This window comes from Plecotus auritus (genome assembly GCF_963455305.1).
Source record: "Plecotus auritus genome assembly, chromosome: 3".
NCBI lineage: Eukaryota > Metazoa > Chordata > Mammalia > Chiroptera > Vespertilionidae > Plecotus > Plecotus auritus.
Genome location: NC_137772.1, coordinates 106,106,947 through 106,122,036, shown reverse-complemented (window position 1 = coordinate 106,122,036; position 15,090 = coordinate 106,106,947). Strand labels below are relative to the sequence as shown.

The following is a 15,090-nucleotide window of genomic DNA, read 5'->3' as shown; positions in this document are numbered from 1 at the left end:
TTGCAAAAAATATATAAAATGTCTATCTTACCTACATTTTATTCTCCATCTGTAAAATAGTCATAAGAACTTTGAAAACCGAATTCTAAATCTTCTTCATAGTAAAGGAAAAAATTAAACCAAGAACTCTGATACTAAATAAGTTTATATTTTATTTTTATGAACAAAATTGAATTATTCATTATAGTAGGAATGGAATGAAAAAGAACTATGACTATACACTAGACATTTGTGAAAATCTATTAACTTTTAAGCCTTGACTTTCTGAACATAGCAGCTGAGTATTTTCTTCCATATTTCTTTAGCATATTTAAATGAATTTCACACAAAAAGTCTGAATGTGACATTGTGCTAACCTTAAATTATAAATGAGTAGGAATATTAGTTAATTTAAAGGATAAAGAAATTATTTTTCTAACATAATATCAGGTATCTTTATTTCTTTGCAGGAGGCTTTATTCTTCTCAAAGTTTATAGCACTGCTACTTCATTTAATGCATACTTTCAAGAACACATTGAACTTATTTATCTAGAACGATTTTCAATCTTTTTCATCTCATGGCACACATAAACTAATTACTAAAATTCTGCAGCCCACCAAAAAATATGTTATATATTTTGCCAATCTGACAAAAATTAGGTATAATTTTGCTTCATTCACATCAGACAGCTATTGTTGTGTTGGCTGTTGTCATTTTTTAATTTGACAACCTAAAGGAAAAGAGGTTAATTCCTCTGACTAAAGAATCAGATATTGCATGTTTTAAAAATTCTTGCAACACACTGGTATGCCATACCAGCTGAAAAATCACTGATCTATAAATTAGATGTTTTAAGCTCAAGTGTAATGCTTGAAAACTGGTGATGGAGAACACAAAATATCTAATCTAAATTAGATCTTTAAGTGTATCTATATTTTACAATTTTCCCATTAAAAAGCTCTACTTCAAGGAATCTGTATCAATGGCTCATGCTCAAATTTCTTTATGACTTTTTTATAACCAAAGGTTATAACCTTGAAAATTTGATTTGTGCCAAAAAATTTTCTTCATTACATATGGGTACTTGGTTCTTTTCTTTTCTTTTTTTAAAATTTCTTTATTGATTAAGGTATTACATATGTGTCCTCATCCCCCCATTACCCCTGGTTCTTTTCTTTTTATGGGTACATTCAAATTCATCAGACGCAACCCTGAACTCTCAACTATTTATTAAACTATCCAAATCACATATTATGTTTTCAATCTCTTCATTGGCCATTGGTTATCTAATTACTTCATTTATACCATTGAGAGGCATTATGACAATGAAAGAACATAGGATGCAGACTTAGAAAATTAAGTCATGAGAACTAAATCACTCTCAAGCTACGTGATCTTAAATTTGTTTATCACTGTAAAAATGGCAAGATGAATAACACTTATGTCACATATAAGGGGGGAGATTAAAGAAGACTATTTAAAAGGACTTTGTCAAGTATGAGTTATCTTATAAATATTAACAATTGTTACCACTGTCTAAACTGAAATAATTATCTGCCTTTAAGATACACTATCAAGTTATAATGATCTACATAAAGATCAATTAAAAAAAGAGCAATGCACTATTTCACTGACTACCTAGAAAGAAAACAAAATTATCAAGTCTTGAAAATAAGTCATTAGTGAAACTATACTTTTTTTCTACATCTCTCATTAATATCTTTATGGATAAAATAAAGAAACACAGGCTGATTAACAGTGCTGTGATACAAATTTACAGATGGTAGAAACATTATTACCAAAAATTTCTGATTAACAGATCATTACCAACTTTGGGCAAAAACTCTCTCTGTAAGACTAGTGCAGGCAATTTGTCAAGTGCTAATGCTAGAGAACTATAGTTACATGGATGAGAGAAAAAAAGAATTTAACCTCAACAACCTGTAACAATGGCTTGTAATAAATGCAAACAACATTATATGCATGTCTACTAAAAAACTAATTGCTAATTAATAGCAATTAATATGAAAGTCTCCAGACACTTCATTGATAGCAAACATAGCAGTGACTGATAGATGGCATGGTATTTAAATATAGTAGCACAGTGGATAAAAACCCAGTTATTAATGACAGCAAACCTGAGTTAGAAGTCTACTTCCAATAATTACCAAGACATACGGGCATGTCTTACATTGGGCAAGTAAATCTGTCTAAGCTCCATTCTCCTCACCTTTAAAATGAGATTCACTACAGTTTGAAACTCAGAAAACTGTTATAAAGATAAAAGGATATAATGCATATAAAGTGCTTAGCACTTTACCTGGAATATTGCAAGTGGTCAATACATTTTAGCTATTATTAATACTTTTATGACTCCCAAAAGTACTGATGCAATCTGGGTCTATATCAGTACCCAATTGAAAGAAGCAATAAATCTGATACACCTTTAGATTGTCAGCTCTCATAAACAAAATCCTATGTGCAGTTTGGGGCACCGTATGTCAAGAATAATGACTAACAGTATCATGTCCACAAGGGGAAAGTTAGGATGATAGCAAATCTGGAAATCAAGACATGTGAGAAAATGCTGAAAGACTAAAATATTTTACCAATTAAAGATCTGATAAGGAAACAGGTATATGAGAAGGAAATAAGGTGAAACTTCCATGTATATCCAAATATCAAATTAGGGCTAACAAGAGGAAGAATATCTAGTAACTTTCATGAACTCCATAGATGATCATGTCACAAGGGGATGTGTTGAGATGGTTGGAAAGCTGGATTTAACTGTTTCCTTAGATTCTTTTTCTGTCTACAACCTAATGCATTAATAAGAACTAATATGTCTCCTTTGATTATTATGGCCATATCATTTATCTGGAATCAAAGGACTGTACATTCCCATTCTTAATATCATTTCCTCACTAACACTATCCATTCCGTAACACCTGAAACAATTCTATGTCCTAAGAAATCTATTTTATAAATTATTTGAAAGTTTACACTTATCAGTAGGTGTTAATAACACATTCATTATTTTTTGGAATCTTGTTATATATTTCTTTTTTTATTGTTGACAGTATTACAGATGTCTCTCATTTTTTCCCTATTTGCCCCCCTCCACCCAACTCCTGTCCTATCCCAGGCCTTCCCCACACTATTCTCTCTGTCCCTGGGTTATACATATATTCTTTAGTTAATCTCTTCCTGCTCTCTCTCTCTCCCACCTCCCCGGAGATCTGTTATTCTGTTCCATGTATTCCTATCTCTGGTACTATTTTGTTCATCAGTTTATTTTGTTCATTAGATTCCACATATAAGTGAGATCATGTGATATTTGTCTTTCTCTAACTGGCTTATTTTCCTTAGCACAATACTCTCCAGGTCCATCCATGCTGTCTCAAGGGTAAGAGATGCTTCTTTGTTACAGCTGCGTAGTATTCCATTATGTAAATGTATCACAGCTTTTTTTTAACACTCATTCACTTATGGGCACTTGGACTGTTTCCATATCTTAGCTCTTGAAAATAATGCTGCTATGAACATAAGGGAACATATATTCTTTCTAATTGGTGTTTCAGGATTCTTAGGATATATTCCACGAAGTGAGATCATTGGGTCAAACAACAGTCCCATTTTCATTTTTAGGAACCTCTATACTGTTTTCCACAGCAGCTGCATCAGTCTGCATTCCTACCAGCAGTGCACTAGGGTTCCCTTTTCTCCACATCCTTGCCAGCACTTGTTTGTTGATTTATTAATGGTATCCATTTTGGCTCTTAAAAATCTTCTATCAGGTTGTTACTCAACATTTGCCATTTGGTTACCTATTCCACCTATTCTAAAAGGCTTACCTAGAAGTCTACTGTATGCACTTGGGGTCCCCACTAGGGTTCATAAATTTCCTGAAATATACACAAGTTTTTGGAATACATACAAAATTTCTAGGTTGAGCATATACTTTTCATCTGGATTTTAAAAATATAGCCACACAGAAGTTAAGAGCCTCCAACCTAAAATATTAACATATTCCACTCTTCTACATTCACTATTTATACTAATAGAATCCTAGAATCCTCTATATTACACACAATTTCCACTGCATTTTTCTATCTTAAAAGTATTCTTTCCATGTTTTCCCACACAATTTCACACTTCTGCCCCACACCTTTAAGACTGCAAACTATAAAGAAGTGGATAATTCCCTTATATAAACATTAACTTCCCATACTCCAAGATTATAAAGATTATCATCAAAATATGATGATAACCCTACGGAGTGAAGGGTCCCAAGTTCGATTCCGGACAAGGACACATGCCCGGGTTTCGGGCTCAATCCCATTAGGGAGCGTGCAAGAGGCAGGCAATATATGATTCTATCTCATCTTTGATGTTTCTATCTTTCTCTCCCTCTCCCTTCCTCTTTGAAATCAATAAAAATATATTTAAAAAAATATTGCAAGCCAGGAAATTATGCAATCTAATTCACTTCACCAAAATATCCCATTGAAAAGAAAGAAACGAACAAAAAAAATACAAAATGTTCCACTGAGTGATTGATTATGTTTTGCAATCCACTGAGTGATACATAATACATATAAGTATAAATCCTCCCATCACTGGATTTACCCTATCTCAAAGCCAGAGATCTGTGGTGTGATCTAAGATTCATTCATTCATTTAACACTTATTGAGTACTATCATGTGTCAGGGATTTTCTAAGATCTTAAATATAGCAATGTATAGAACAAAAATATCTGCCCTCATGGAATTTATATTCCAATAAGGAGAGATAGAAAATACAATTACATAAATGAGTAAATATAGCACATCAGGTATTAAGTGCTATGAGAAAACTAAAGCATAAGGAGTAGTATTGGAGAGATGGCTAAGAGAACACTCACTAAAAATGTGGCATTTGAGGATACACTGAAGGGGGTGAAGGAAAAAGCTATGAGGACATCCAGGGAAGTGTATTATAGGTGGAGAGAAAGGAGTGCTAGTGTGACTCAAGAAGACTGAGTGACGGGTAGAGTTATGAAATGAGATGACAGAAGTAATTGAGGCTCACATCATAGGTCCTTGCAGTCCATTGGCTTTCTCATAGAGTGGGATCAGAAGCCATTAAAAGCTTATGAACAGGGGAGGAATGTGATCTTGGGCTACAACAGGATCTAGCTGCTATATTAAGGATAGACTTAAGTGGTAAAAGGCAAATGAGTGGGAAGAGACTGGAAAGGAAAATGCAACAATAATTCAAGAAAGAAATTATGGTAATTTAAATTGGAATAGCAAAGTGAAAGCGGTGAAAAGTCTGTCAAATTTTGACTATACTTAAAAGATAGAGCAAACAGAATTGGAAGAAGACTGGAATGGGAGAGAAGTCAAAGATGATATAAAGATGTTTGCTTTAAGCAACTGAAATAATAGAGGTGCTATTATCTAGCATATAGAAAACTATGTTTGGAGCAGGGTTTTTAATAATTGTTAACTTATTAATCATCCAAGTAGTGCTGGAAAAGCAATTGGACAAATAAGTCTATACTTCAGGTGAGAAGTTTGGGCTAAGACATAAAATTGGGAGTCATCAGTCAACACGCTATTTAATGCTAGGAAAGTGGACAGAATCAATCACAAAAAGTGGGTGCAGCCCAAACCAGTTTGGCTCAGTGGATAGAGCATCGGTCTGTGGACTAAAGGATCCCAGGTTCGACTCCAGTCAAGGGTATGGACCTTGGTTGCGGGCACATCCCCAGTAGGAGTTGTGCAAGAGGCATCTGATCGATGTTTCTCTCTCATCAATGTTTCTAACTCTCTATCCCTCTACCTTCCTCTCTGTAAAAAAATCAAAACATATTAAAAAAAAAGCCAAGCTTTCCACACACCCTGGTGGGCCCAGGCCTCCACTCAAGGCTGCAAAGTTTCAATTATAGAAGATAAATAAATCCCAACTGTTGTGGAACAAAGGCGAGTGAACGACCACTGGAGTCCAGGCCAAATTAAAATTTAGGGAGCTTTTATTAGCCAGCCGGTGACTACTCTGCCTTTCTCCATGCAGGGAGTCCAGAGAGCAGCCCAGAAAGCAGTCCAAGGTACTCTGCCTATACCAACTTCTGATCTGTTCCATCCTTCCACCCTGGTGACTCTGTTTGGGTAAAGAAATTTGCCACACAAGGACTGACTCCTAACTGGAAAGGACCACCCCCACAGCAGTCAAGGTAGACAGGATCCCGACGTGGCTTCATCACACCTGTCTTAAGAGAGCCCAGGCAAAATAGAGAGTCCAGGTCTCTTTGGACCATCTAAAGATTAGTCCTGGCCCTCATTCCGGGCCCTTATCTTATAAACAGGCCCACTGACTTTATTCAGCAGAGAATTTATTCTATCAAGCTTATAGTCCTCATGGGTCAATATAACTCCCTCGCCAAAAATGACCCAAAAGAAACAATGATTTGATTCTCCCATAAAAACCAGTGGGGAATGTTAGAGAGCAGAAATTTTTGAGCATGCTTCCTCCTAGTCAACTTAGCCTTGAATCCCAGCTGCACCTCACAAAATAGCCTTGCAAGATAGAACACTGTCAGCTTTCTGAAGAACAGGATGACCCTGTAAATAACATGGTCATCAATAATATGAACCTGACATTAAAAACTGTTTTGTCTTAAATTGCTTGCTCTGCAAAAACAAGATGTGGTAAATGTGCTTAAAAGCGGTCCTGCACAAAGGATCAGGGCTGCTCTCTGGACTCCCTGCATGGAGAAAGGCAGAGCAGTCGCCAGCCAGCTAATAAAGGCTCCCTAAATTTTAATTTGGTCTGGACTCCAGTGGTCATTCACTCGCGTTCACTCCACAACACCAACAAAAATGGCGGCAGCCACGGAGCTGGAGAGAGCAGGAGGCTTGGGTTGCCCCCGGCGATGGAAAAGCCAAGCTCCTGCAGCCCTGGACTGCATTGGCCTCCGCTACAAAGTTTCAATTATAGAAGATAAATAAACCCCAGATACCAGGGCCTCAACTTGGATCGCCGGGGGGCGTGGCCAGCCTGCAATCCACTACAGGCCCCTCGCCCAGGCCGCCCCACACCCCAAGGAAACCCCCACCCTGATCCGGGACACCCTTCAGGGCAAACAAGCTGGCCCCCACCCATGCACCAGGCCTCTATCCTATCTAATAAAAGAGTATTATGAAAATTGACCATCACTCCAACACACAAGATGACTGCCCCCATGTGGTCAAAGATTGCTGCCCCCCTGTGGACATAAGATGGCCACCACAAGATGGCCAGTAGGGGAAGGTAGTTAGGGGTGACCAGGCCGGCAGAGGAGGGCAGTTGGGGGCGACCGGGCCTGCAGAAAAGGGCAGTTGGGGGAGACCCAGGCCTGCAGGGGAGAGCAGTTGGGGGGAACCAGGCCTGCAGGGGAGGGCAGTTAGGGGCAAACAGGCTGGCAGGGGAGCAGTTAGGCATCAATCAGGCTGGCAGGGGAGTGGTTAGGGGGTGATCAGGCTGGCAGGTAGAAGCAGTTAGGGACAATCAGGAAGGCAGGCAGGTGAGCAGTTGGGAGCCAGCAGTCCTGGATTGTGAGAGGGATGTCCGACTGCCCATTTAGGCCCAATCCTACTGGGATCAGGCCTAAACAGGCAGTCGGACATCCCTCGAGGGGTCCCAGATTGGAGAGGGTGCAGGTTGGGCTGAGGGACACCCCCCCCCCATGCACAAATTTCATGCACCGGGCCTCTAGTATGTATATAAGTTCCCAGGTTAATCACTCACCGCCCTTTCTTCCATCCCCTCCTTCCCTTAGAAATTCATTAGTCTGTTCCATGCTTTTATGTCTCTGGATCTATTTTGTTCATCAATTTATTTTGTTCATTAGATTCCACATATGAATGAGATCATGTGATACTTGTCTTTCTCTGACTGGCTTATTTCACTTAGCATAATACTCTCCAGGTCCCACCAAGCTGTCTCAAAGGGTAAGAGATCCTTCTTCTTTACAGCTGCATAGAGTTGCATTGTGTAAATGTACCACAGCTTTTTTATCCACTCATCTACTGATGGGCATTTGGACTGTTTCCAGATCTTAGCTCTTATAAATAGTGCTGCTATGAACGTAGGGGTGCATATATTCTTTCTGATTGGTGTCCCCGGATTCTTAGGATATATTCCCAGAAGTGAGATCACTGGGTCAAACAGCAGTTGCATTTTCAATTTTTTTAGAAACCTCTATACTATTTTCCACAGTGACTGCACCAGTCTGAATTGCCACCAGCAGTGCACTAGGGTTCCCATTTCTCCACATCCTCGCCAGCACTTGTCATTTGTTGATTTGCTGATGATAGCCATTCTGACAGGTATAAGTAGATACCTCATTGTCCCTTTAATTTGCATCTCTCGGATTATTAGTGACTTTGAGCATTTTTTCATATATCTCTTGGCCTTCTATATCTCCACTTTGGAGAATGTCTAATTAGGTCTTTTGCCCATTTTAAAATTAGGTTGTTTGTCTTTTGTTAAGTTGTATGAGTTCCTTATATATTTTTTTAAATTAACCCCTTATTAGATGTATCATTAGCAAATATGTTCTCCCATGAAGTGGGCTCTCTTTTCATTTTGTTGATGATTTTTTTTTTCTGTGCAGAAACTTTTTATTTTGATATAATCCTATTTGTTTATTTTCTCCTTAATTTCCTTTGTCCTAAGAGAAGTATTGATAAACATATTGTTAAGAGGTTCCATATGTCTGAGGTTCCAAATAAACAAAATCAGAAATGAAAGAGGTGAAATAACTGACCCCACAGAAATACAAAGATGGTGGAAAAAAAAATACTAAAAGGACTATACTCCAACAAATTGGACAACCTGGGCGAAATGGATATATTCCTAGAAAATACAATCTTCCAAAACTCAATCACGATGAATCAGAAAACCTGAATAGGACAATAACTACTGATGAAATTGAAGCAGTAATCAAAAAACTTTCAGAAAACAAAAGCCCTTGACTGGACAGATTCACAGGGGAGTTTTACCAAACATTCAAAGAAAAACTGACACCTATCCTCTTCAAACTATTCCAAAAAATTCAAGAGGAAGGAACACTTCCAAGCTCTTTTTTTTTCTTTATTGATTAAGGTATTACATATGTGTCCTTATCCACCCATTGCCCCCCACCCCACTCCTACTCATGCCCTTACCCCCCTGGTGTCTGTGTCCATTGGTTAGGCTTATATGTATGCATACAAGCCCTTTGGTTGATCTCTCTCTCCCTTATCACCACCCTCCCCTACCTTCCCTCTGAGGTTTGAAGGTCTGATCTTTTTATGAAGCCAGCATTACCCTAATCCCAAAACCAGATAAAGACACTACAAAGAAAGAGAGTTACAGGCCAATATCCCTGATGAACAGAGATGATACAATGCTCAACAAACTATTAGCAAATCAGACCCAGCAATATATTCAAAAGGTCATACACCATGACCAAGTGGGATTTATTCCAGGGATGCAAGGCTGATACAATATTCGAAAATCAGTAAATGTGATACATCACATACACAGATTGAAAGACAAAAACCACAAGATCATATCAATTGATGCAGAAAAAGCATTTGACAATAACCAATACGCTTTATTGATTAAAAACTCTCAGCAAGTGAGATTCATGATTATTCATGCACCATGTAAAAATCCCTTTCTTATCAATATCCCCTACCCCTTTTCTGTAACACATATTGAGCGATGACAGGTCAAGGGAATACAACTACACTGATATGTTCAGGGGGATAGGAAGCCAAGTAAGACACAACCTGTGCCTAGGGATACTTTAAAGAAATACAAGAGACAAACAAATCAAATGTGCAATATATTTAAATAATTGCTCTGGATCAAAGTTCTGCACAAGGCCTTTTAGGAACAGAAAAGGTGTGTATTAGTGGGAAGAGTGAGCTGAATCTAGAAGGATCAATAGGAATTAGGCAAGAAGAGAAAAGTTCAATAGTAAAAACTTAGACTAAGATATATTGAAAAACTCAGCAGCCTAAAGGAAATCCAAATAGATCCTTACAACTGGTGAAAGTTAAGGACTTTCCATTCCAATCTAAAAGTTCATCCTTTATGGGGTAGTAACAGTAATTTATTTCAGATCTATATTTAATAAAAAGGTCTCTGGCATAAATGTGAAAAATACACTGGGGGTCAGAAGGAGCTTCTGGAAATAGGAAGGCCAGATAGGAGGTAACAGAAAGAATCCACTTGAAAGATGCTCCAGCTTATAGTGAGGCTTTGGGAATGAACATGTCCTATCTTTTCTGAAATACAGGTCTTTTAACCAAATTCGAAAATATCCATCTACTACTTATTTGAGACTAATGATAAAGCAGTTTCATTTATTAAGAATTTTGAAACTTTATGAGACTTGGTAGAAATAATGAATTATTCTGAATGTTGGGAAACTGAGTTCCAGAGAGCCAAAGACAATAGATAAAGGTTATACAACTAATTACAAAGAGACCCATTATTAAAAGTCAGTTCTCCTAAATTCCAGATTATCACTCTTCCCTAAGGTTTATAGATGTTAAACATTTATCTTGAAAGAAAAATTGAAACTTTGGAGAGAGAAAAATCTAGTAATGGTTTTAGGGTGACATTACAATTTACTGATGCTTATGAGAAATCACAAGGTTACTGCCATGATGTTTGCATGTTTTATGAGTCCTTATTTTATATTTAGAATAACAACAAACTTATATAGGAAATAACTGAGCATTTTATTAATCTGCTCTCTAAAGAGAGACACTTTTTGGCTAACTGACTGCCTGTTTAAATGCTAGGAGAGACAAAGGCAACAAAATAGGGGAAATTAGGATACCACCAAAATTGCATCTTCTGGCCATTGGCCTTAAAATGCTATACCCAGGAGATTAAAAATGGCATCAGAGTAGATGGATGCTGCACAAACATGCTTCCACAAACAAGCTGGAATTACAACTGAAAAATGGAGAGGCTTCCTGAATAATCGATGGAAAACTCACAGAAGAGAACTCTGATACCCAAGGACCAAAGGTGGAGACAGCAGAGACTGGTAGGAGATGTGGAGGCACAAATGGGCTTGCCAGGCACCCACAGACAGGAACTGAAGTCCCGGAGAGATATCTCAGTTGGGGAGGGTGGGGGGAGCCATGAGAACTCTGGGATCTAATCCCCAAGTTGGGCTCCCCAGCAGAGAGCACCAAATCTAAGGAGGGTACCCTCATAATATCTAGCTGTGAAAAGCAGCAGGGTGCTGTCTGCCAGGGAGTGGCAGCTGAACGGTCGGGCACTCTCTTGAACGGCCAATGCACAAAAATTCCCTGTGGAGCCACCCACCTTGTGCTCTGGCAGAGGGACGGTGAAGTGGAATGGAGCTGTGAGAGCAGAACCCAGGACTGGGGACTCAGGGGATAGAGCTCAGAAGGCAGACACCCCAAGTTTCCTGGGCTGAGTAATTCCCTCAACAGCAGAGGACATCTGTCCCACATATACATTTGCTTTGCCTGGGGTGGGGTGGGGGAGACAGTCCTATTGGAAAACACCTTGTACTGAGGCCACTTAAGAGATTAAAAGTAACAATTAGCCTCCAGGCAGAAGCAACTGCTCCACTCTGTTGGAAAAAAAACAAAACAAAAACAAACCTCTCACCACACCTGAGGACGATTGCCTGGGGCTATTCAAGTCAGAATCCTATCAGTCTGTAGATGGAGGTGGTCTCTGGAGGCTTTGAGTCTTTGCCTGATCCAATTAGTCAGAAACAGCCTTTAACACTGTCCTGTACTAGAGATTGAGAGGTGTAGAGGATCCACCTAAAACATAGTCACAAACCCAAACAGACAAACAAAATGAGGAGACAAAAAAACAACCTCCAAATGAAAGAACTAGAATATTCGCCAGAAGAGATAAATGAAGCAGAGATAAGAAACTTACCTAAAACAGAGTTCAGAGTAATGATGTTAAAAATTATCAACAGTATGAAAAAAAGATATAGCAACTATGAAAAAAGAAAAATCTTAGATAAAGAATGACATAACACAATTAAAGAACACATTGGAAGGAATACACAGCATATTAGGGGAGGCTGAGGATTGAATAGGTGCATTAGAAGACAGAGTTCAAAATATCACTCAATCAGAGAACCAAAAATAAAAAAATAAAAACATTTAAAAAACAGGACGAAAGCTTAAGGGAGCTGTGGGACAACTTGAAACATAACAATATGAGAATAGAAGGTGTGCCAGAAAAGGCAGAAAGGAATAGAGAAAGTGTTTGAAGAAATAATGGCAGAAAACTTCCCTAACCTAGTAAAGGAAAAAGTCACATGAGTTCAGGAGGCACAGAGAACCCCAAACAAGAAGAACCCAAACAGACCCTTGCCCAGACACATCATAATAAAAATGTCAAAAATTAAAGACAAAGAGAGAATCTTAAAGGCAGTAAGAGAAAAGCAAATAGTTACCTACAAAGGTGCTTCCATAAGACTGACACCTGATTTCTCATCAGAAACTCTACAGGCAAGAAGGTAATGACATGAAGTACTCAAGGTAATGGAAAGCAAGGATCTGAGACCAAAATTACTATATCCAGCAAGGCTATCATTCAAAATAGATGGTCAAATAAAGCACTTCCCGGACAGAAAAAATAAAAAAGGCTAAAGGAGTTCATCATCATCAATCCAGCATTACAAGAAATGCTAAAGGGATTGCTGTAAGGGATTGCTGAGAAGAAGAAACAGAGAGAAACCTAGCCATACAGAATTGAAATGGCTATAAATAAGTACCTATCAATAATAACCCTAAATGTAAATTGATTACATGCTCCAATCAAAAGGCACAGGGTAGCTGAATGGATACAAAACCATGACCCAACCATATGCTGTCTACAAGAGATGCACCTCAAAACAAAAGACACACACAGGATGAAAGTGAAGGGACAGAAAAAATTTTTCCATGCAAATGGAAAAGAAAAAAAAAAGCTAAAGTGGCAATACTCATATCTGACAAAATAGTCTTTAAAATGAAGGCTATCACAAGAGACAACAAAGGTCACTACATAATACTAAAGGGATCAATCCAACAGGAGGATATAACCCTGGTAAACATATATGTACCAAATATAGGTGCACCTAAATGAAATTAGAAACTAACTACTGTAAAAACACCCTAAAACATTCAAACACATGAAAGGTAAATAACATGTTATTAAACAATGAATGGGTTATCAATGACATCAAGAAAGAAATAAAAAACTTCCTGAAAACAAATGAAAATGAACATACAACAACCCTAAATCTCTGGGACACAGCAAAAGCAGTTCTGAGAGGGAAGTTCATAGCACTACAGGCATACCTAAGAATACAAGAAAATTGAGAAATAAACTATTTAACCCTACAACTTAAAGAACTAGAAAGAGAACAACAAGAAAATCCCAGAGTAAGTAGAAGGAAGGAAATAATAAAGATTAGAGCAGAAGTAAGTAACATAGAGAAAAAAATATATATATATATTAAAAATATATATATTTTATATAAAAATATATAAAAATATATGTAAATATATATTAAAATATATATTTTTATGTAAAAAATATATATTTTTTCTCTATGTTACTTCTGCTCTAATCTTTATTATTTCATATATCGATGAAACCAAGAGCTGGTTCTTTGAAAGAATAAACAAAATTGATAAACCATTAGCCAGACTCATCAAGACACAAAGAGAGAGGACCCAAATAAATAAAATCAGAAACAAAAGTGGAGAAGTAACCATGAACACCATAGGAACACAAAGGATTGTAAGAAAATACTATGAACAACTATATGCCAACAAGCTGGACAATGTGGATGAAATAGACAAATTCCTAAAACAATACAATCTCCCAAAACTGAATCAGGAAGAATAAAAAAAACTAAATAGGGCAATAACAACTGATGAAACAGAAGCAGTAATAAAAAAAACCCCACCAAATAAAAGCCCAGGTCCAGATGGCTTCACAGGGTAATTTTTCCAAAAATTCAAATAAGAACTAATACCTATACTCCTCAAACTATTTCAGAAAATCCAAGAGAAAGGAACACTTCCAAACCCTTGTTATGACGCCAGCATTATCCTAATTCCAAAACCAGATAAAGACATTACAAAGAAAGAGAATTATAGGCCAATATCCCTGATGAACATAGATGCTAAAAACTCAACAAAATATTAGCAAATCGCATCCAGCAATATATTAAAAAGATCATAAACCATGATCAAGTGGAATTTACTCCAGGAGCGCAAGGCTGGTACAATATTCGCAAATCAATAAATGTGATACATCACACAAACAAGTTGAAAGATAAAAGTCATGTGATCATAGCAATAGATACTGAGAAAGCATTTGACAAAATCCAACACCCATTTTTGATAAAAACACTCAGCAAACTTGGAATAGAGGGGGGATATTTCAACACGATAAAGGCCATATATGACAAACCTACAGCTAACATCATAGCCATGGGGCAAAAACTAAAACCATTTCCCCTAAGAACAGGAAAAAGACAGGGATGCCCACTTTCACCACTCCTGTTCAACATAGTACTGGAAGTGCTAGCCAGAGCAATCAGACAAGAAGAAGAAATAAAAGGAATCCAAACTGGAAAAGAAGTAAAACTGTCATTATTTGCAGATGACATGATATTGTACATAAAAAACCCCAAAGACTCCACCAAAAAACTACTAGACTTAATAAATGAATTTGGCAATGTAGCAGCATACAAAATTAACACCCAGAAATCTATGGCTTTTTTATTCAACAATAATGAACTCACAGAAAGAGAAACGGAAAAAAAATCCCATTTACTATTGCACCTAAAAAATTTAGATACCTAGGAATAAACTTAACTAAGGAGGTAAAAGACCAATACTCAGAAAACTGCAGGATATTGAAAAAAGAGATAGAGGAAGACATAAACAAATGGAAGAATATACCGTGTTCATGGATTGGTAGAATCAACATCATTAAAATGTTCAAACTACCCAAAGCAATCTATAGATTCAATACAATCCCCATTAAGATACCAATGGAATATTTCACAGACCTAGAACAAAC

General features: G+C 37.3%; 1 protein-coding gene across 3 annotated transcripts in view; it reads right to left on the bottom strand.

The window, feature by feature from the left end:
• NBEA (neurobeachin) overlaps positions 1-15,090 on the bottom strand; it is a 954,039-nt gene that overhangs the window by 554,977 nt on the left and 383,972 nt on the right. The window lies entirely within an intron of this gene.